This window comes from Falco punctatus, assembly GCF_963210335.1.
Source record: "Falco punctatus genome assembly, chromosome: 1".
Taxonomy (NCBI): domain Eukaryota; kingdom Metazoa; phylum Chordata; class Aves; order Falconiformes; family Falconidae; genus Falco; species Falco punctatus.
The window spans coordinates 87,017,851-87,040,501 of NC_137580.1; the positions used below are offsets into that span (position 1 = coordinate 87,017,851).

Sequence of the window (22,651 nt, forward strand, 5' to 3'; positions counted from 1 at the left end):
CAGTACTTGCACCCATCCCTGAAAGAGCAAATATATTAAAGTCTGTTCCTGCTTCACTCTCCTTGCTTTTACCCCTACAAAAGGAGGAGCTCTGAGCAGACTCTCCTTTGTAATTTCAATTCCTTTTCTACTCTTTCTGTTATAGCTGATTTAAGGATTAGAAGGCCCCAACATGCCAGATGTGGGGGAAGCAAGCTCAACGGATGTAGTAAAAGAAATGTAAGAAACCCCTCTGATCTAAAGGCCCATTTTCTGCAACGCTCACCACTGCCTGCTTTCAGCGAGCAAATGAACACTCTCTTGTTTCACAGAGCACTGCTAGCTTGTGTAGTGGGACTGCTCTGAGGCTACCCTACTGCTACCAGGTGTAGTAGAGAAAGCCCAAGGTGCCCATGAGATACAGAGACTTCCAACCAGCTTACAGATGGATCTAAGCAGGTATTACATATATGCTGGCTACATAAGCTTCCTTCCTCAACGACCTGCTGGACTCAGTAGCCACCACATATACACAGAAGGACAGGGCAGGGTTAGTTTGTGAGTCACCCAGGAGGTCTGTGGCACAGCCAGGAACTGAACCCAGGTCTGAAGGATGACTGGTTTTGTTCTGCACAGTAGACATGCCTGTTTCTTCATCTTCATTCTAATAACATGCCTGTTGCAGTCTCTATTGTGAAAAGAGGGACTTCCCTGAATGACTGAAAAAAATCTGAGTCAACAGAAATCATGAAGAATATTCATGGATAGGGTTTGAGCTTCATAATAACTGAAGAATTTTTTTTATCTCCCAACACTTCTAGGTACTATAGATACCAAGAAGGATGCTGGAAATGTCTTATTTGACTGAGACTCTTATAAGTTTATGTAGGGTTTTCAGGTGATGAAGTTTTATGGAATATATCCAAGAGCTTTCTGTCCTTGTGTTTGGAGAGAAGTTCAGCTTATATGCTACCCACAGGAGCCATCAACTCCCAGGTTGATAAAAAGACTGAGTCATTTCCAAAGGATTTTGGCATTCTCTTCTACATTTTGCCCCTCAGCTATCTTAAGTAGTGGGATTTGAGAAGATATTTGATAGAAAAAGCAATGTAATTCTACATCCAAGCAAGTCAACTAACACTATCCCACCAACTAGGACCAACAAGTTTCATAGTAGCTGCTGGCAGAGTATCCCAGATTAGATGTCCTACCACTTCTAGCAAGCCACAGCCAGCAGCCAGTTTTGAAATGGGTTTGTTTGATGAAGAAATACCAGTCTTACAGACAGATGGGCTTTTTCCAACTCTGATTTTCTTAGGAAATACTCTTTCAGGTGTTTGAACACATAGATCTTGCTCATCTCAGAAGAAAGGTCAGCAGGGGTAGAGAGTATCCTTCTGCTGCCTACCCACCCAGCAGGCCACAGCTGGAGCTGTTAGATCCCTTTGCAGAGCAGGAGGAGCATTCCAGGATCTCTCCGCGTTGTCAGCCTAGATGAACCCTTAAGAGCCTGGTTGAAAAGTTGAGATACACCTAGACAAGACCTTCAGTCCTTTTGGTGAGGGGAAAGACAGAAAGGTGCCACACAAGAGATGCAGCCTTTCTAAAGCAGCGGAGAGGGAGGAGGCAGCTAGCTGGGCTGCTGTGCTCTAGGTGATGGGAGACGAAACCATCCAAAAAAACATCCCATGGAGATTGGTCCTTGACAACTCCTTGCTGGGTGAGCACCTCAGCACCTGGCAGTGTTTCCATTCTCTCCTGTGTTCCTTTTCTTTTCCTTGCTCCTTAATCCTCCTTTTCCTTTTCCTTTCCTTTCCAAGAGTGTGTTGCTAGCCAGATTTTCCTATACCTTGTCTGGCTCTGCTTCAAATTCTGTTGAGCTCATTGAACAAAAAGGCTCTAGCTGCTTGGTGAAGAAACCTAGAGAGGCTGTGGGTACCTGGGGCCTCTGATCTGAAAGGTCTTGACCCTGCTGAAAGCCCAGGATTTCACTGAGAACCCCTAGCTGTTCATTGCTTCCTTTTTGCTCAGCTCTCTTCAAAAGCAGAGCCCAGGGCTACAGCTATCAACAGGTAATATCACACATGTCAGTAAGATCAGACCTCTGCTCTAGGTCTTCTGCTGCACAGAGTTCCAGTGTCTACAGAGAAGGCTGGGTGGTGACACCTCCTTGGGGACTTGTTCTCTGGGGTTTCTGCCCACATCTGCATGATACTGTGCCATGCACAGCAGAAGCTGAGTCCAAGCATAAGAGCTTTAATACCAATGAGTCCAGTGGGTGACGTCGGGAACTAACCTGGTTTTGGCAACAGGTATAAAGCAAACCTGGTTTAGAAACCATCTTACAGTCAAGAGGCTCGTGAGAACCAGTTGCGAAAACAAGTGGTTTTGTCACATACAGAAGTATTTACAGGTCAAATCAGGCCAAACAGTCTCTACCTCAGTGGTAGGAGCAGCAGAAGCTGAGAACTGGGCTGGATTTCAGCAGTAGAGCCATGTTAATCTCCTGAATGGGAAAACTTGTGCCTTGGGGCTGTTTGCATTCAGTTTAAGATACAGGACTGCCCATACAAGCCCCAAGGACTGAAAAGGCCAGAAAAGCACAGACTTCACATCTCAACAACTCACAGAGGAGGCGATAGATGGTAGGACAGAGGAGGGCATAAAATTGTAAGCTTTTATTAGGTGTGGATGATAACAAACCTTTTTGCTTGTAAAAAAATTTGCGCTAGGCAATTTCTGTGTGTTTGGTGTCCCAAGAAAACTGACTCCAGAGCTGGCACCTAGGGAAACAAGCTCTCCAAACTGTAAAGCTCAAGAGAATGTAACTCAGCTCTTTCTTTATGGAATGCTGCAGGAGATCAAGCATGAGAATTTGTTTCACCTGAATCAGCAAATCATTGCTAAGTCATTGCCTGGGCTCTTCTACACACACAGCAAGAGTATCTGCCTGGCTCACCGGCCCCTCTGAGTGCTGGCTGGCTGGTTTGCAGCTCTTCAGCCACAAGTGCTGGGAGCAAGGTGTGAGATGCTGTACTGAAATCGCCAGCTGACAACTTCCAGGGGAGCTTGGGAAGCTCCCTGCAGCCTGTTCCCTCTCACACTCCCTGACTCCCATGACCCCTCCACAGATGTGTAAATGGCACCTGAGAGGCCTGTGTGCAGAGCTGGTAATTTGTCCTCACCCACTCTATCCCCCACCGGTATGCAGAAACATGCTTGGTGTGAGAAATGTGTCCTTGGCACAAAGCCAGGGCCCAAACAGACAAAGAAATAATGTTTACCCCCAGGGCCTTTCTGACAAACAATAAAAAAGCAATAGAGTCAAGATAGATTACGCGTCAGCTAAAATATTACCTCTTCCTGCCAATTCTTATAAAAGGAGGCAAAGCTGCTCTTCACACTGAACTAAAACTTCTGTTAAAATACTCAAGGAAAACAATCATTTAGACAGCATCTTTCTTTCTGGCCAATTACAATAATATTCTTGTTAAATCCTTATTGTGACAGTCTGCTTTACGGGATGCAGCAGGCAGTCTGCTTTGTTTGAATACAGAGTCGCACAACAGGCTAAGGGGACTTACAGCCCGAGATGAACGGTCCAGTGGTAGCACCTTTGCAAGCAGAGGAACGGACTAAATCCACCTCTGACAGGTACAGAAAGCAGATTTAGCTTGGTGGTTGGCTTCTTTCTGCCCTGTGCATAACCCACTCTCAAAGGCGCCAAGGAAACCATTGTCACTTGGGCAGCAGAGGGTATGAGTGGGAAGCTGAGGCTGCCTTCACCCGTGCCAGCAGCAAGCAGCATGCCAGTTACTAAATGGATGCCTGTGCTCACCTGAATGGGTGCTAACCACAAGCAGATGAATAGGCACCGTGTGAATATTTTATTCAATAAACTTGGCTCTGCTGTTGTGTGGAGGGTGAGGCATATGATTTATTACTTACAAGAATTTGGACAGCCCCTGGCTTAATGTGAAAACACTGGCAAGTGTCAGGAAATTCATGAACTTTACACACATGATTATCAATGACTTTTATTAGCAAACAATTCTGGATATCCTCCCTTTTGAAACAATGCTGCTGGCCAAGCAGAGCAAAACACCTATGTGGGCCTAAGCAGGCAAATCACACACTGTCATTTGCAGATAACCCATAGTCAGAGATTTGTCTGGGTAACATCAGTGAGAGACAGACGTTCTGCTTAGGAACAGATTAAGATTTCTTCAAAGCCTGCGTAAGTTTTCAACATGCACCACCTACAGCAGTGTTCAACACAAACGCAAAGCCCCATCGAGCCATAACTCTCTCCATTCACTTCGATGAGCACCGCTCAGGGTCTCTGTGGATGTCTACACCACGTATGAGCTGACAAAGGAGAATCACACCTTTTACAGTGAAAAATATGATCAGACTGATGAGATAAGCTTGAGAGCTTCCTTGGCTTGGCAAACCTAAAACTTCCTGTTACAGAAAACTACTCTCTGCACTCAACAGAACCCAATTTTGAATACTGGGCTTCCATGCTGGTTATCAGATGAAAATAAATGTTTCTGTGAGTCAGCCAGATCCTACTTACAGCACTCCATACTTGTCTAAACCCACAGATCTGGCAGTGAGACAAAATGTTTACTCACAAGCATCTGTACCTGAAATTAAGGGTTCAAAGTGGCATATATAAAGTAAGTATTTACTATATGAAGTAAGATCGATTTCAATAAAAACAATTGAAGCATGGAGTCCTGGCTCTCCCAAAGCCCATGGATGGAGTTTGCACAGTGGAGACGAGCTATTACAATGTCATGCTCTGCAGACACTGGATATTAAGTTGCGCAGGAAGAACCAACTCCTTCTGCGAGACACTCCAACACTTGCTGGTGTCCTGCTTTGGAGTTAAGAGATTGTTCAGATCTTAATTAAGTACTTAAACATATGCTTAATCAAAGCTATTCAAGGACAAACTGCGATGCAAACGAAACCCTTTCAGTTTAACGGTGCTTAAGAGTGCATGCAGTTAACTGGGGTTATTAACATAACCACTGTTACCTGGGGTGAGAGGAAAACTACAAACTGCCTTTCAAAGCGAGAACAGTAACGGAAAACTAAGAAATATATCCAGAAGTAATGAACCCCCTTACAGCCAAGTATGACCAGTCTTTCAGTCAGGAAGCACTCATAAATATTTCTGTTCTTAATTTGAAAAGAAAGAAAAGTGGCATATTTCTGTCTTTCAGTGATAATGACATCCTCTCAGTGCCATCAGAAACCAGGGAGACCTTTCAACAGGAAGCAGTCAAGTGCTTTAAGATCAGCGAAGCTATATGGCCCGCTACTGTTGGTTTTAAGGAAATTTTGGAACATGAAATTCCACGACACTGAAAAGAATTGCAAATTGTGCCAACATTTAAATAGGGATAGATAGGAAACTCCAGGTGGTATTAAGCCAGTTAATCTGATATTGATTCTGGGTTCAGTTGTGGAAAGAGTGATACTGAATACAAGCTCTGAAGAATTTAAAGATAGCATATTTCATGATGGTCAGCATAGTTCTGTGGAAAATAGGTTTTGCCAAACTAATATTATATTGGTTTTTGATGGAATTACAAGCTTCATTAATAAAAATGCTTGTGTTGATATAATACAGAGTTTCCTGTAAGGCATAAGGTTTGTCTGCAAGACATTCTGATCAAACTAGTAAGCACTCTACAAAGCAGTGTAGCATTTCCTAAGTTGATTACAATTAGGGAACTCACAGAACACAAAATAGATGCAAATGAGGAACTGTGATGAAATGGGGCCGTTTCTGGTGGCGACCTAGCAGGTACTGCTCTTGACCAAATACTAGCCAGTTTCTTTCTTAAGGATATTGAACCAAACGCAAATTTAAGTAGGGATAGCACCTAGAACTGGCTCAAGAAATTAATGTGGTAGTTAGTAACAACGATGAAGAGCAGCACCACAGACTGCTGTGGAGCTCTGGCTCACCTGATCAACGTGCACTTGAATTTGATCACAGGAAAAAACCAGCCAGTGTCAAAACTGGAGGTCCCATTTCTAAGATGTGAAGCCCTGAAAACATAAGAAGGGACTTGGGGAGCACAAAACCATCAGTGCAAAATTACAGCTAAGAGCATTTGAACTCAAAAAGAAGAGACTATTGGGGGAGATGAAAATGACAGTATCTTTGCCTGAGGAATTGGTGAGACCACTGCAAGAAAATTCTGTCCTGCTCTTGGACCTACCTTTCAAAAGATGTGGAAAAAATTAGGATGCACTTAAAAGTGTGTATCTAAATGAGCAAGGTTTGGAAACTATGAGAGATAATAAAAGGCTTATGGAACATAATCTACATAGTTCATTGAGGAGAAGCTGAGAACAGACTTTGAGGAGAGCTGCAACCTTTTCTGTGTTCACTTTTGCTTGGAGTGGAACCAAATTTTAAAACCTGACATCTTTCATGAAATGGATCTCCTGCTCTCTGAGCTGTTCTCATCCCAGTGATCCTAAACTCTAACAAATCCTATGCCAAGGGTAACACGAACTGAATTTTAACTGGAGATTGATTACATTTCTTTCCAGGTAAATCATTTGCTGGTGTGTGCCGCTACAGAATTACACACCCTGATGTCATGAACAATTTCTCCTTGCACCCAAAGAGGCCATGTGGCTGAGAAGTGGTTAGAGAAGGCGAGGACTAAGCTGTGAGCATCCTGGGCTCTAATCCCCCCTAAGCCCCTACCCAACATCTTGAACCTGAGCAAGTCATTTAACTCCCTCAGCCTCCATCCAGCTGTAGAACTGTGCAAAACCCAAGACCTTCCTGAAAAACAGATGTTGCATCTCAGCTGAGCTTTACATTTCTAAAAAGTAACTAAATGAAAAGACCTGCTGGGGAATGCAGGCAAGCGGATGGATGGAGACTGTTGCAAATACTGTAAATTCACATTATTCACATGGATTCTTAGGGATAAAGTGGGAGAGGCTTTTCTCTGATGATCAGTTTATCCCAGTAGCATCCCCAGCATCAAATTCACAATGATAGCACATACAGTGTTGCCAGCAGCTGGATCTGAATTTTGTGGATTGACAGCCTGGGCAGTCCCTCCGCCCCAAGTGGGGGTGGCAGATGGTAGGCTCGCTCTTGCTACCCTCTGGTTTGGAGCAGACCCACAAGCCCTGCCACTGGAAAGCCCTCTTTTTCAGACCATATTTATCCACGTGCTCGTTTTTCTTGTTTGGTGAATGTTGCGTGTCAATATTTAGTCATTGCTGTGGAAACAGCAACACACATGCAAAGGGAAAGGAAAAAAAAAGAGGGAAATAATAGAAAACAGCATTTTATGGCACAAGCAAGTTGGCTGTGTTTGCCCATTTGACTCAGGACTGTGAATTTGTTTTGCCCAAGTGCCTGCAAAGGGAAACAGGAATTGAAAAGGGAAGTGGTACCACACTGTTTACTTGAAACTGGGCAAGAGTGTAAGCCATCAGGCATCCTCTGTGTGTGTACAGGTCTCTCAAAGAGCTGCCTGGGGCCAATGCAGCAACAGAGCTGTTGTGTTTTCAACCAGCTCCCCTTCTCTCCAGGGCTTATGGGGTAGCCTGACCTCCTCTCAGAGGAGTTCCCCTCCTGATGCTAGGGCCTTGGGCAGGCTAGATCAGAGCTGAGGGTGAGCAGCAAGGGCCAGACACATGCAGGAATCTGAGGCTCACTGGATTGGATGTGGAAGAAAATAACATCACTCACTCACAGGATAAGGTCCTTTCCATAGCTCGTCTGCTTTTGGATGGGTGATGCCTGCAGGGGCAAACTGGAGCAATGCCAAGGCTTCCTAGGTTAGATGCTGGAGATCAATACAGAGGAGCTGTGACCACTGACATCAGCTTATGTATCTGCCCTGCCCTGCTTCAATGCACATGATGCTTGTGGACTGTGTGTCTCCTGAGAGTGTTTCTGATCAAAGCTATGTAACTCTGAGTGGTGCTGGAGGGATCTCACCATCCATCAGCAGCAGAGAGGCAATGGAGCTCTGGGGCTCCTGACCTTCCTGTTCAGATGCAGCTTGCATTGAAAAAGCAGTGACAACAAAAAGATAATACTCAAAAGGCTTTTGGTGATAAGACCTATGAAACATTGGTTACAAATGAAGTTTCAGTGAATAATATAAAAAATGCCCAGCATTTTTTAAACTTCATTTAAATTGCTGCTGATAATATGTACCTGCTGCATAATAAAGCTTAATGACACTGGGAAAATACTGCATTTTATTTGCAAGAATGGGCATGAGGAAACTCTGTAAGTTTTAGATTTGAGTTATATTCAAATTGAAAAACTAAACAAAACAAAACAAGACATGGTGACTGTCATCTCCAAGGATATTACTTGCTTCATATATACCAACAAATAGGGTAAGTCGCCTTTGTTTCTGCTGTTGAAAGTGGAAGGGGTGTGATTTGGAGGAAGAGCCATCAATACAGCGAAGAGTAGCTATTATCTGTTGCACTTGGCAATGGGTACATCCTGAATAAAGATACAGGGATGTGCATGCAGAGACTTGAGGAAAAGTCTAACCTGAAAGAAAGGTCAGCTTGTGCTGCCAGTTAGGGCTGCAGGGTTTGTTCTGCTCAGGCTCTAGTCTTTCAGTATGACATTACCCTTTGTCAAAAAATGCCTAGTCTCAGTGAAACCCTGGAGAAAGGGGAGACTGCAACACCCCCCCAGGCCTTGGCAATAGTTATAGAAAATGTGTGTGTGTGTGTTTAGATCCTTGATTGCAAAAGAAAAATGGCATTAAGTTGGCACAAGAAAGGAATTTTATACCTGTCAGTTTTTGCACAGGTCTGTAAATGGCAGACACTTTTAACTTCTGCCAGAAAAGCATCAGGGTTCCAAGACACAAAGCCAGAGAAATGATATATCTAGACCAAATACAAGAATTTGATTTTGATTTCAATACAATCACTCTGGATATAAGAGCTGAATAAGTTTGAAAAGACTTGATATAATGTTAAATGGAAATAATTCTTGGTATGGAGAGTCACATTTTACATTTCTGCACTCAGATCAGCCTGTAGCACGTAAGCATCAACATGAGCCTCTTTAGGAGATATAGCTAAAAGCAACATTGACTTGTAAGCACTGATGTTTGGGAAAAGTGTAATTTGACCTCTCAGGAGCCAGAATGTCAGGACTGGAGACCAAGCGTCATTAAGCACAAGGCAAAGGTGACCTGCAGTTTCATCCTCCCCATACAAGTGCTGTCCAGGTTCGTATGATGTTATTTGTGCGTGTTTTGCCTTCTGACGTGGGCAGGGACTAGCTTCCCTGTTTGGGCTAAGTATGGGATGCAAACCTCAGTCATCATCAAAGCTGACCTGCTGGCTCTAGCCCAGCAGTGCACGGTGCCTTTGATGCATGGTCCTGGAGTGGCCTAGTGCCGAGGAGGAAGACAGAAAACTGCCCTGCAACAGATGCATGGTGGGATGCCCTTTACATGGGCTTCAGTGTCAATCTCATTCTAATAACCTAGGGTTGACCCAAATCTTCAAGTCCTTCCACAATTCAATAACTAAAGATAACTGAAGATAATCTTTACACAGGTGCCAAGCCACTTACAGGTCTTTCTAGGATTCAGACTAGTGCTGCTGGGTCCCAGGTCTCAGGAGATGTGCGGGTCAGGCTCCAGGCAGGTACCTAGGATTGCCAGTCCCCTAGTCTGCTCTTCCCTGTGGCTCTCCAATTTCCATCGAGAAACTGTAGAAAGCAGCTTTTTGGTTTCTGTGCCATGTTCCCATCCAGACCAACGATATCCTTTCTTGGAGAGGGTGTGTAACTTGTGCCAGGTCCTCACTGTGAATGCTGAGTACATGTAGTCCCTTTTGAATCACAGGAAGTATGTAGGCTTTGGAGATTATCAGCCCATTATTAACATTTCAGAAAAATATAAAGTGGTTTCCGCTTTATCTGTTTACTCTGTGGCTGATAAAATATTAACATTTTTCAGCCTCCACTGAATAATCCCTGGTCCCCATATTCCCAGACAATATGGTGTGCGGCTTAAACAGATCACCCCAAATGAAGCTGTTTCTCTTGGCTACTGTCATACAGGAAGCTGGTGAGAAAAAGGTTGTTTGCACAGGATTTAAGCATTTTAAAAAAATTTATGAAAGCGTGATGCTGAGGAAAACATCAGGCAAGTAGTAAAAGTGCTCTGCATGCGCGCAGCTGTTTCCTGGACGTTTCTTTCTATTGCAGGGGCACTTGGTTTACAGGAAATTCCCGTTCACATACAATGCCAGTCTCCCCATTAAAAAGGCTCTGGGCTCAGCTGTATCGATCTGCTTTGTGCAACTGGTGGTGCCAGCGGTTTCACCACCTGCACGCCCACAGGCAGTAGGGATTGTTTTGATTCGATCCTAAATGATTTGTGGGAAATAGTAGTAAATTCACCTCCATCTGTTTTATAGCAGGGCTGTTGTTTCTCATGGTTAGTTTTAGACCTGCCCAGATTAGGTATTGGGCCAGATATAACTTAGCACCTAAGCTCTCCGGTCAAGTGGCTGGCTCTGGGCTTGTGCTGTGCATGACATGAAGTTGTACTTTGGTGGGAACTCCACTGGAAAGAAGCAGAACTGCAAATCCACAAGCTGATGCACTGGCACAGGCTGAGGGTCTCACATCAGCCTCCCCTGTACACCCAGAATTTGGACCAAGTTCAGGCATCCTGAGAAATTTGTGCTTTCTACCAGCTAAGCTTTCTGAGCTGTTTTTGCAAGTCTAAAATAGTGACACAAGAGATGGGTACAGACTCCAGCAAGCCCAGGTAAACTTTACATGTTTAGCATTTTCTGTTGGATTGAAACCCTAACATGCTCCAAGCACTGGTATGGCTCATCACATGGCAGACCCAGCCATGTTCAGTTCTCATCCGGAGGTGCTGGGAGCAAGACAAGTGTGAGCAGGGTTAGCTGGAGTTCCCATTCTGCTGAGTTGGCAGAAAGCCTCGTAGCAGCAGATGCAGGGGGACTGAAATGATAAATGGACTTTGGAAAGCAACCCAAACATGTACATACAAATTAGTATTTAACATACAGTTGCTATTTGCAAATTATCCCCTTGTGATTTAGCTCTTGAATGAAAGCAACTGTGTTAGCTGAACAAACAGTAGCAGAGAGAGCTGCAAAAATGCACCTATACTCCCACCCACAGCCGTACCCTGGCAAGTCTGTACGTCAACCCCATACACGCATTCACATGAGGCACCCAAACCCCTTCCCAAGCATGTTGTGAGAGCCACCCAGCCCTGGTTTCTTCTCCCAGCCTACCAGGTACTATAAGTCACGTTTGCAAGCCACTAGCCCGAGTCAGGCCCCTGAACTGTGAGGAGGGGGCTGATGGCAAGCTGCGTTGTCAGCATGCAGGTCGCTGGTGAAAGGCAGGCAGGAGGCCGGGCGTTTTGCCAGATGCTTTGGCGGAAGACAAGCTGTGTCACTAGCCCAGGTTTTTAAAGGGAAGTGATATCATGGCAACACATGAATCATAAATAATTCGACACCAAAAGGAACAAGCCACGGTGGCCCAACACCTAAGCACCCGCCTTGACATCCGGAGTGATGCAGTGGGCTTGATGCAGCAGGCCAAGCTCTGACGTGTGTTGTGAATCCTCCAAACCCCCACAACTCCTCAAAACCTCAACCATCAAAGCCAGACCTTCCCAGCCTGGCCTGAAAGTCCCTGTACTGACAGCTTGCACCACTCGTGGGCCTCTGGGAGGGACAGAAGCACAGGTGAGGAAATCCAGGCTGGGCAGCACAGTGAGCATCCTCTGTGCACACTTGTGGTGCAGCCAGCTAGTTAGCCTGCAAAGTGTTGGGACAGCATGTCCGAGCTAAGGAGCCTGCTTGCGTTCAGCAAATATGAAGAGCTGGTGAATAGCTGCCTCCTGCTGCTGCTCCTGGTGCCGTGTGCTCAGGGCTGTGCAGGGCAGGCAGCCCATGTGGCCGAGCACCCAGATGAGCGCTGCCTTGACTGCATTCTGCAGGGACCTACCAGGAGCGGCACAAACCACCATCCTCCCCCTGACCCCATGGCAGGGCTGGAGTTTTGAGGTACCATAAAGGTGGTATTACTCAATGGCCCACATTTTGCAGGTCAGTTCTTTCCCAGCCAAAAAAAGAGGAAAAGGATTACATTTCAAAATAGTTTCCCTTCCCTTTGGAGGGAAAAGTCAGAGGTAGAGCCAAGCAGCTGCTACTATGCATGATTTAAGGAGATAAGAAGCAGCAGCAAGAGGGAGAGACCAGAATTTATAGTATCAACCCTAAAAATAGCTGTTTAGAGAAAGTCTAATCCTGGCAAAGCCTCATCGGTAGTTGCCCCATACACAATGGCTCAGCTCAGCGGATGGCATCTAGGTGGGGAAGCTTTGACTCTGAAGTGTTTGTCTCCACCAACACCACTTTAACTTAAGGTACCACTTTACACTTGCGGTCAAGGCGGCTCAGCCCCTTGCGTGGGTGTCCCTGGGAGACAGGTCATGAAATATACTAAAACAGAGCTGTCAACACGGCAGCTCATCCTAGTTTATAAAAAGAAAGTTCAAGTGAAGCCAATATAACTTCCCCTTGGAGCATCTCTGAGCAGGGAAGTGACTTGCCCAAGCAGGCTGGTGGCAGACGCTAGTGTGGAGAGGGGCTCTCCAGGCTGCATTTACAGCCGAACCCGAATGACATGCCCAAGCTGGCAACCAGGCCTGGAAAGATTGTCTGCATGTTGAGTCTAGTCCTCTGTAACCGCAGACAACCGTGTCATATAAAACCATTTAACTTCGCTAACTATGCTGCTCATCCCTTCAAACCTACCAGGAGTGTTTTTAGACCCTCTCTTGTCTGCTGGCGTCTCCGTGCTTCCCTTGCCAAAACGAAAGTCCCTAGGGCAGTGGGACCAATAAATACACATTCCACACCCAATCAGGAAAATCCGTCTGCTCTGAGAAAAGAAATACAAAGACAAACCCTAGTGAGAGTGAGATCAATACATATCAAAAAGCTATCAGCTCTTCTGCTGGAGATGAGCTTTCTACTTGCGTTTGCACTGAATGTCACCCACACACATAAGGTGACACTGGTGCTGTTGCACAGGCACATATTAAGTATAAAGTATATTATACATATTATATAAAGTATGTATTTATATAAAGTATCTGGTTTAGAAGTTCTTAGGAGGCTGATCTGCTGCCCAAGAAAAAACACTTTTCTGTTTTCTTTGAAATCTTTCTTTTGATTTTTTAAAACAATTAGTTTCTTTTTAGTGACGGGAGAAGGGCAGATACTCTCTAAGGGAAATTTTGATGTAAAAAAAATTAAAAATGTTGCCTCTGGTGATTTCCAGGTAGAGGGAAAAAAATCTATTTTCCACTAAAGGAACATGAAGGCAAAATGTTTGATCCATTCTGTGTTGGGGTGTCTCTCCCTCTCCACTCACTAATGATGCTGAGCATCATGTAACTCCAGTCTATGCCCTGAACTGGCCTGGCTCTGAAGCTGTGTCCTGCCCAGCTCAGCCAGAGCCTATGAGGATGTGCCAGCCATAGCTGCACGCCTCATCTTCCCTGCTGGCAGCAGCAGAGGCACATTCATAATGCTGGTTTTGCTCAGACTGTCCACATGCTGTTTCTAATAAAACCTGGTCTTGTTCCTTTTGACACAGATGACAGGAACTGGTCCTGGTTTAAGTCACCCTGCTGGAGAGCACACACTACAACCAGCCTACGGTAACACTGTGGAACTGCGGAGGGGGACTCAGGAAGCAATAAATCAACTATGCTGAGTTATGACATTGGTGACAAAGGAATGGTTTCTCCTCCAGCAAGCACTGCTAAAGGTACTTGGTCTTTGAAGGCACTGTAGGGGCTGAGCTAACAGGCCCCACAGCCAAGCAAAGGGTGTTTATTTGTCCTATATGCTCTCTAGAAACAACCAGTGCTGCTGTGGGTGGTTTACATGAAAGTTTAATAAATAGCATCAATAACACTGAAAAATTCATTACTTTGGTAACACTTTGAGGCCCCACTGAAAGTCTGTATGTCACTACACGAGGATTATACAGCCTCCTAATAGGAACTGGTTCACCCATAAACAGGGAAGGTGGATGAAGAGTGAGGAAGGCAGCCAGGGAAGAGAGCAGTGGAAAGATATTCAAGGTCACAGAGCAGCTTGTTGGTTCAGCATGTTACTCAGTGCTCCTCACTAACCCCTCTATCACTATTCACACTATGAAAGTATTTGGTTTTGAAGCCTCTTCAATATTATTCGACCATTAAATCCCATGATGGAGCAGAGACAGGAAAAGTGAGACACAGGGAAGCCAGAACCAGTGTCCTGAAAAGCTACAGCTGGTAGAAACAGCCCCTCTTGAAAATGTGTTCCCAGAGGAGCCACAAGGCTGGTGCTTGGCTGGGCAACATTATCTGAGCTCCACGTACACTTTGAGCAACCACATCTAGCAAGTATAATTTTTCACTACAGCCTCACGGTACTTCCAGGAAGGAAGCATTGTGACAGTAGCAACTTCTCTGGCCAGGGAAAGGAACTAGGATTCCAGGTTGCCAGGCATATTTTCTCCTTGATAAATTAATCCTCCTACCCCAATCAAGTAACAAGATGCCCATGTAGTGCTGTGTGGCATGAGAGACTCATCTGCACAAGGGGGTCTGCAACCAGAACAAGGAATCTGGGTGGAAAAACTGCAGCAGGGAGTGAAGGCAGACAGGCCGGTTTGCCTGCACACAGTCACAGAGCTGTGCGGCTTCTAGGAACAAACCATGGAAGCACAGAGTGATTTCCTCTACACTGCCCTTACTGGAAAGCTGAAGGGTCTGGGCCAATGTAACACCAGAGCTGAACCTGCTCGCCCCGGGCCAGGCTGTACAGGGCATGGCTCCCTCCAGGGACAAAGCCTGGGGTAATACACCATTGGTCTTGCTTGTCTAGTTTGTCTATGGACTAGAAAGCAAATAACTAAGCATGCATCTTGAACTCAGCTTGTAAAAATGTCATGTCCCCCCTGTTTACAGGAGATTTCTCTGTGATATTTGCTCAGACAGAAGGTAAAGTCACACCAGGAAAGCAAACAAGAAAGGAGAAGGAAGTCACACAAAGCAGTGAAGAGTAAGGTCCCAATTAGCACAGGAGAATGGAGGCTGTCAGATATGGTCATGCCACCTCCCTCCCTCTCTCCCATGCATCAAGTTATTTGTGGCCAAGGAAAGCAACCATTTTAACATAGGAGGCCTCCCAGGGAAGCCTGGTCTCAGCCCACAGTGTAAGCCATGATTTCTTGGTCATATAGGTTCCTCTTGTGGAGCTAGGAGGACAGCACGTGCCTCGTCCACCCTGGAAGAGGAGTGCAAGTCTATGCACAGAACACCAGAGCCGGGAGTCCCTCCAGTGCCCTGCACAGCCTTCGGAGGGAGATGGATGGTGCTGGTCTCCTGGGAAAGGCAGAAGTTTCTGTGCAAGCAAGGGGAAGCTGGCCAAAGGCTGGCAAGGAGATTCTTCTGCTACTGGGAAGGATTCCCCGCTTGGCTCCTGTCTGGTCCACAGACAGTAGATGATAAATTGAAAACATTTGACACCATAGAGAAAATTCAGAGGTGACGTAAACCTCAGTGTGGGTTACACGTTGGGTGCATGTTAGTCAGAAAACAGGTGTAAGTGGCAAAGCACAGTGATTTGGCATGCAGCAGATAATGCAGTGTGTAACTGACCCCAGCTGGGATTCTGTGGGAGCCCTGGGAGGGTGCAGAGATGGCTGTGGCTGCAGGTGGAGGTGGAGGGCTGCGTGGTGATGCCACACTTTATATACCCTTACTTAGTGCTCTTCCTGTAGTACATGGCATCTCTGCGCGTGTGGGAGAGCTTTGCACGCCCACTGAGTGCCAAAACCCAGTGAGACACCCTCACAGCAGCTGTTTCCTGATGAACTTATCCCAGGGTGTAACTGACACCATGGCTTTGCCTTCTACACAAGGGATGAGGGTCAAGGTGTGGGGAGACAGAGGGAATGAGCCCTGTAACTTGGAATACCACCATGTTTCCCAGGTAGGTTCTCTCTGAGATCCATATGTGAAGAGCCAGGCCCCTGGCTGTCAAACTGACTTGTTTCACAGAATCCAGTGCGCAGCAGTCTACTACTGGGCAGATCCTAAAGAGCCTGTTCTCCTTCTCCCAGGGCAAAAGGAAAGTCACAGAACTGAATTCAGTACGAAGATGACACAGATCTCTATGAAAGTTGGGTAGGGAACTTTTCTCATTTACACCACTTTGAAGCTTGTGCAGCAGTGTCCATGTCACTACGAGTGGGGAAAAACTAAATATGGGTCTCAAATCTGATGCATTTGGGTCAGGCAACATCACCGCAAGACACACGGTACCACTTACAGGCACAGAGTGGGCCCTGCTTGAGCACAGCAGGACTGCTGTGCTTAACTGTCCTTCTCTGCCCAGAGCACCAAATCCCCCATGCTCCGTTTGTGCTGGCTCTGCACATGAGGTCTGAACTGCCCAAACCTACATAAACAGCCCCCTTTGAAACAAGCCTTGCCTTCCATCTCCCCTGCACAGGAGATTGATCCTGTTAGCATCTCAATAACTATCCACAATGTTATGTGCTACACAGGAAAAGTTGTTTCATCAATTCAGGAACTTGTTTATAAATAACTTTAAAAGCAAGCACATGGGCAGGCAGAGAAGTAGAAGAGGCATCTCTACCCCTCAGGAACTGCTGGCTCCTGTCCATGGGATTTTCACAGAGCACTTTTATCTCATTAAAATTCTGTTTTTTCATGAGCCATGAAATGATGTTCTATACATGGAAAGGGCTTGCAGTGCTCTCAGCTCTGAGCAAAGGAACCCACTAAGGATGGCTGGGAGAAGTTGATGCTATACCTGGCCCCAGACAAAAAAAAAGGGAGCAAGAACAAAGCCACCAACTCTGTCGTACCTTCAAGGGAGATACTAGAAAAACCAACCCCAACAGCAGGATTCGGGGTCACCAGACAGGCATCACTTACGGCTCCCAGCTCTAGCTGACACTGAGTGTAAGGAGCAGCAGCACCTTGTTTCCTATAATGGGAGCCACTCGCCTCACCCTTCAGTAGGATTCTGGGGTGAGCCCGCTGAGGAGGGAGCACACCCAGCCACACCATTTAGCAGGATGAGAGCCTGTTTCTTCCCTGGGGTGCACCTAGCATGTGACTTCAGGCCCCCTATATATACCCTTGTGCTGGGGGCTGGCATTGTCAGACACAACCTGGGGCAGAGGGAGCTGCCCCATGCCCAGAGCTTCTCTCCATTCCTTCCAGCTGTCTCATTTGCAGAGCCAAAGGCCCCTTTTCAGTACCCTGGAGCTGCAAAGCTCCCCGGGCAGAGCCAGGGTCTGCTCTTCAGCTCTATGGAGCTTCCACTCCATGGGCTCCAGGAGTGTTCAGCCCTCTGGAAAAAAAGTCTAAATACTGCTCATTTGGAGAAGGCACAAGCCAGAGAAGCGCCTCTTCCCTAACCCCTACTCAAAAGGAGGATGCTAATGCTCACCTCCCTGTGCTGCCTGCCAGCCCTGTGCAGGCTGGAGGCCCTGTCAGTTCTCCTCCAGTCCCTTGTCAGCAGCTTGGTCCGTCACTCAGCCTTCAGCACCCTGCCACCTTCCTCAAGCTGCATGTTTTCACACCCGCAAAACTGCTCCCAGCAAAATATTTGAACAGCTCCTTCTCAAAACACCAGGAGATTAATATGAGGCACGTGCAGTGCTGTGGAGACATCTCTCTTAGCACAAGTAGATGAGGAAGGTACAGCAAGTTCTACACGACTAGTAGCTACCTCTGTTCTCCCAAGCAGCTATGGCCAGGGCCTATCTCCCAGCTGCTGCTTGGGAGATCTTAATGTTACATATAGATACATCAGCTAGACTGGACCAGTCCCCCAGGCTGTGAGCTTAACACTGTCTTTAAAGGTTCGGACGGGATCAGTCCCCAGCAGGTGATGGAAGGGCTCTCTGCTCAGCTGCTCCATGCAGTCAGTCCCCACTGCAGCCCATGCCCAGCACCATGTGCTGCATACACACCTGTCTGTGGCCGCTCTGTCTCCCTTTCAGCCCTTTGCTTCCTTCTCCTGTCTTTTCCTTTAGGGGGGGGTGTTGATGTTGGATCAAGAAACACTTCTGATCTGCTTGTAACAAATGAACACAGTATTTTAGCTCCAAGAAACTTTGGAGAGACTCACGCAAGGCTAGAATTTGGCTTTCATTCTGAAAGCCAGGCTGCAGAAAAAAAACCCTTTGAGATCACTTTACTATTACCTGGGTTAGTTCTTCCCACCCTTTGGCAGGAGGCTACAGTGCCAGAAAGTGTCAATTTACTCTCGCGACTGGGCCAAGAACATCCCTGGTACAAATTTATTGCTCTTAATAGGGCTGGGCCTTTAATTCTTGGTGCATACTTGTGAAGAATTTTGGCTTGTCACTGAGGAGCAGGAATTATTTTCCTCTCTACAGGTAGAGGCAGGCCCTCCTTTGGCTGAGGGCTTGACACATCCTGAGAGGAGCATTACTGCAGTGCTCCCATAAAGGGGATTTGAAAACCCCATAAGCACCTGCCTGTGCTGAAAGTCAGAAGCAGAATGGCTGCTGTTAAGCACATGGGATTTTTTTCTTATTCCTTCCCCTTTTTTTATTGCTCTGCTACTAGTTGAAGTGCTACTGTGGGATCAATCCGCTCCCAGTCCCCTGGGAAATTAGACAATAAAGGGCTCCTATAATGAAGACGGGGCACTTTTGCCATTAAAGTCACTAACAGCTGAAGCCAGGACTAAGGTTTCATGGCAGATTTTATGACTTCTTCCCATTTGTAAAGGGATCTGGTTTAAATGCTCACCAGGCTCAGCTGGCTGGGGTTTCTGCCATGCTTCTCTGCACACAGTGCTGATGCAAAAGCTGCTGCTGGTGGCTCCCAGACACTGATGGAGGAAGTGGCCACCAATAATGGCAGCCCATGAAACATTATTCCCTGATAGAGGCTTGCTGGCAACTGGAAGGAATCTGCCTCCTGCATTCCACCTAACTCAGTGGCTGTAGGACGAACCTGGGCTGAATACAGATCTTTTCAGATCACAGAAACATCTGCCCCACATGTAGCAAAAATCAGTCTGAATGAAAGCAAAGCGCAGAGATGAGTAAACTGCCTGTATGTGCCAAAAATCCTGCCAGCCTGCTGGCATGTCACCTGCCACCCACTGCAGTGTCCCTGGCAGTGCAGTCTGGGAGAGAAAAAGAGATGTCCCTGAGCAAATGCTCCTCTGCAACCCAGAGGGCAGCCAGGTTGGCCAGGCCAGCAGCTCTGCTCACGGCTCTAAGATAAAACACCAAAGGCTCAGCCCCAAACAGTCTACCTGAGAGCACAAACATCAGTGACTAGAGGGATGTGCTTCCCCCAGCTGCATCTGGCTACAGCTTCTCCTTTACAGGCGCAACCAACTGTGAAGACTGTGTGGCTTCAAACAGCAGCAAAGGGCTCTGTTACTGCAGTCCATTCTGTAAGGGTGCCTCTGCACCCAGCTTGGCAGCAGAAAGAGTTGTACACCACTGCTAAACCTGATCCCAATTTGCAGTAGATTCCCCTTTTGACATTTTTCCCAGCACCACCAGTAACTTCCTCCTTCCCTGGGGGTTGTTACCCTGTGAAACCATCACCACCAGCACACGGTAGCTTGCAAAGTCAGGTGAAAGAGGGGATTTTGTTTCAGTTGTTCACATTACTGAAATGTGAAGAAGAGATGCAGATAATCAGCCACTGCTTTTCTTCTGCAAGGAACAAAAACCAGTCTCTGCGATCAAAAATCCTCTTTGGATTTCAGCTAATCAGTGCCCCAGCTTCATCAGATCTACAAAGGAGGATTTGTGATGGTTGGAAAAGCCCAAGTAAGAACATATGGGAGAATGGAAAAACAATGCAAATTCAAATGTCTGCCCTTACCTCCCTATCAGCTCCTCTGGACCGAGTCATTGTGGAATATTTGTGGGTAAGTGGGTCTCCATTCTTACAAAACGAGATGATGCTTACAAGAGTACCTGTTGTTCTAGGACAGGGGCTTGGCAGATCTGTCCCTTGCTCTGCAGATCCATTTCTGCTTTTTATGCCTTTATGTGTCTCATGATGTTTTGTGTACACCTGAGAGTCTGCACAGACACTCAAGAAACCATTCACCTGAGATGTTCATTTCATGGATATTATGTGAACTGGTCTCCAGATAGATAAGGCTGCAGAGGCTAAATAGCTAGTTACAGTACATAAAGCTTATATACACTGTGCCTAGATGAAGCTTTTCCCTTGTTTTCAGTGCTGTTTTCTCTTTATGAAGAAGAGAAAGATGACTGCAGTCACATCCCAGCTTTACAATACAATCCTAGCTTAACAGTAATAATACACAACATCTTTCCTACTTTACAAACAACTGCACCTCACTTCTGTAGAAGTGAGAGATGCTACTCAGCATGCAAGGGAGACATGGTGCCTGTGTCTTGACAATCTGTTAGGCCTAACACACTGCCACTTCCCTAACTGCCTTCCTTATATACTGATTCCAAATTAAGGTTTTCTTAAACACAGCTTCTCTAATTGACAATATACATTACATTATGGACTTTGAACATTTGATTAAAATGATTATTAGCTGGCATTAGAACACAATTTTATTTTCTGGTTCATCAGATGCAAAATTCTAAAAACATGGTGAATGACGCAAAGATAAAGAGAGCTTCTGTGACTTCTGCGAAAGCAGGACTTTGGGGTAAGAGGCTCAATCACTGCCCCAGCAGGGAAAGGCAGGCAGCGCTCGGCTACAGTTACTACAGTGTGTTTGTGTGTGTGTACAGTTACTACAGTTACTACAGTTACAGTTACTACAGTGTATTTGTGCGAGAGTTAGGACAAAACCACAAATCTGAACCAAGTCTGGTTTCTTAGTTCTGCTACTCATAGAATAATTTGTTAGTAATTATTTTTGTTGCTGTTATGAAATATCAGAACTAAATCACAATTTTCTTCCCTATATTCACTCTTTGAAAATTCCTTACTGCATTGTCTCTCATATTTTATCCCTAATGGAATGAACTTGTAGAACTGTAACTTTACAAGTGGCCCTTACAAAGTGAACTGCGTTTCAAAACTGATCTTGCCTTGTACATTTGGAACGTCACTCTCAAAACCTAAGGTCAGGTGTATCGGGATTTTCTGTTGCAAGGCGCAGTCCCGCAGAATGCAAGGCGCATTAGGTTCATCTTGCAAATTGGTACAAAGCTGGACAACAGAAGTAGCACAAACAACTTTCATCCTAAAACTGTACTTCCTCTATTGCTCTCAACAGGGGGCTGAATATGCCATCATGGCTTTGATTAGCTGAGGAAGCACACAGATCTGCTGAGCACCTTTCAGCACTGAACTCCCTCTTTAAGCTACCAGACCTCTGAATCTTTGCCTTAAAGCAACTGACTGAGCACAAGAGTAAATATATGATGCTTTATCTACAGCCTCAATTAGGAGGAGGAGATAAAGGTCAGCTCTGGGTTGAGATAAGTGTAATAAACCTGATAACTGTCAACAGATAAGGGTAGCAGGGCTGCCATACCTTCTAAATTCTGCAATATTACTAAAAGTTTCTAACATATTAATGATCACAGTCAAACCCACCCATGCTCTGAGCTCCGATCAACATGAACTGAACTCTGCTGTTAATCCAGTAAAGGCCAGGCAGCTCTCTCCTTCCCCTTCTTATTTCTAAGCACGTTTCTGTTGTTCAACAGAACATGAACAAAAAATGAACAGAGCAACACACTTCATCTTGAGGCATTTGTAGCTCAATCAGAAGTGTGGGATAACAGAAACTTGCAGTCCTCCTGGGACTTCTAACCCAGTTTCAGGACCCAGGAGACACAGAGAAAGGGGATGGGTCAGATAAGATTAGCATTAATTTCAATTATTTCCAGCCTTTTGCTCCGTATTAATAATAATTTACCTCTAGCCAAGTGATTACCATTCTAAAATTTCAGCATATCTCAGCATTGTCATGTAAGTCAGTACTGTTTGTTTGCTAAAAATATAGCAGTAATTTTCTTTTTCTTTAATCTCTTTTTTTAAAAAAAAAATTCTGAGGTATTCAGGCAAGGATCTCAAACTTTGGAAAAAGAGAGATTATGTGAAATGCAGCATGCTGGAAAACCTGTGGTAGTTAAGTGGTTGCCTTGGAGACACATGCTCAGAAGATAAAGGAGCTTAAAGTTAGAAAGTTCATGGAAGGTATATAATGAATTGTTTTTGTCTGAGCCTCTGTGTGTATGTGTGTCCTTTTCTGCTGGAGCTGGAAGAACTGTTCCAAGATGTGACCTCCACTCTGACATGAGACAATTTTTTCATTATTTTCAAAGAGCAAAAGAAACAATTTTTCTTAAAAATGGACAACAGAACCTGTAACAGTGTCAGTACAGAGCAACCACCTAGCTGGGTCAGCTCACTGGGGAAAATGGCTTAGAATTTTTCCCACATAGCAAACTATTGATGGGACAATCCACAAGAGATTTGGAGGATGGGAGACATAAAACTCTGAAAACCTGAGCTGTCTGTACCTGCAG

The 22,651-nt window shown here is 45.6% G+C and overlaps 1 protein-coding gene and 1 long non-coding RNA gene across 2 annotated transcripts in view; one reads left to right on the forward strand and one right to left on the reverse strand.

Annotated features, from left to right (window-relative positions):
* Positions 1 to 22,651, reverse strand: part of TBX1 (T-box transcription factor 1) — a 153,160-nt gene that overhangs the window by 49,820 nt on the left and 80,689 nt on the right. The window lies entirely within an intron of this gene.
* The window catches only part of LOC308058355, a 76,171-nt gene that overhangs the window by 23,796 nt on the left and 29,724 nt on the right, over positions 1 to 22,651 (forward strand). The window contains exon 1 of the long non-coding RNA XR_013925781.1: positions 1 to 20,046. This exon is cut by the window's left edge and continues 23,796 nt beyond it. This is a non-coding gene — a long non-coding RNA (uncharacterized lncRNA). The remainder of the gene's footprint in view (positions 20,047 to 22,651) is intronic.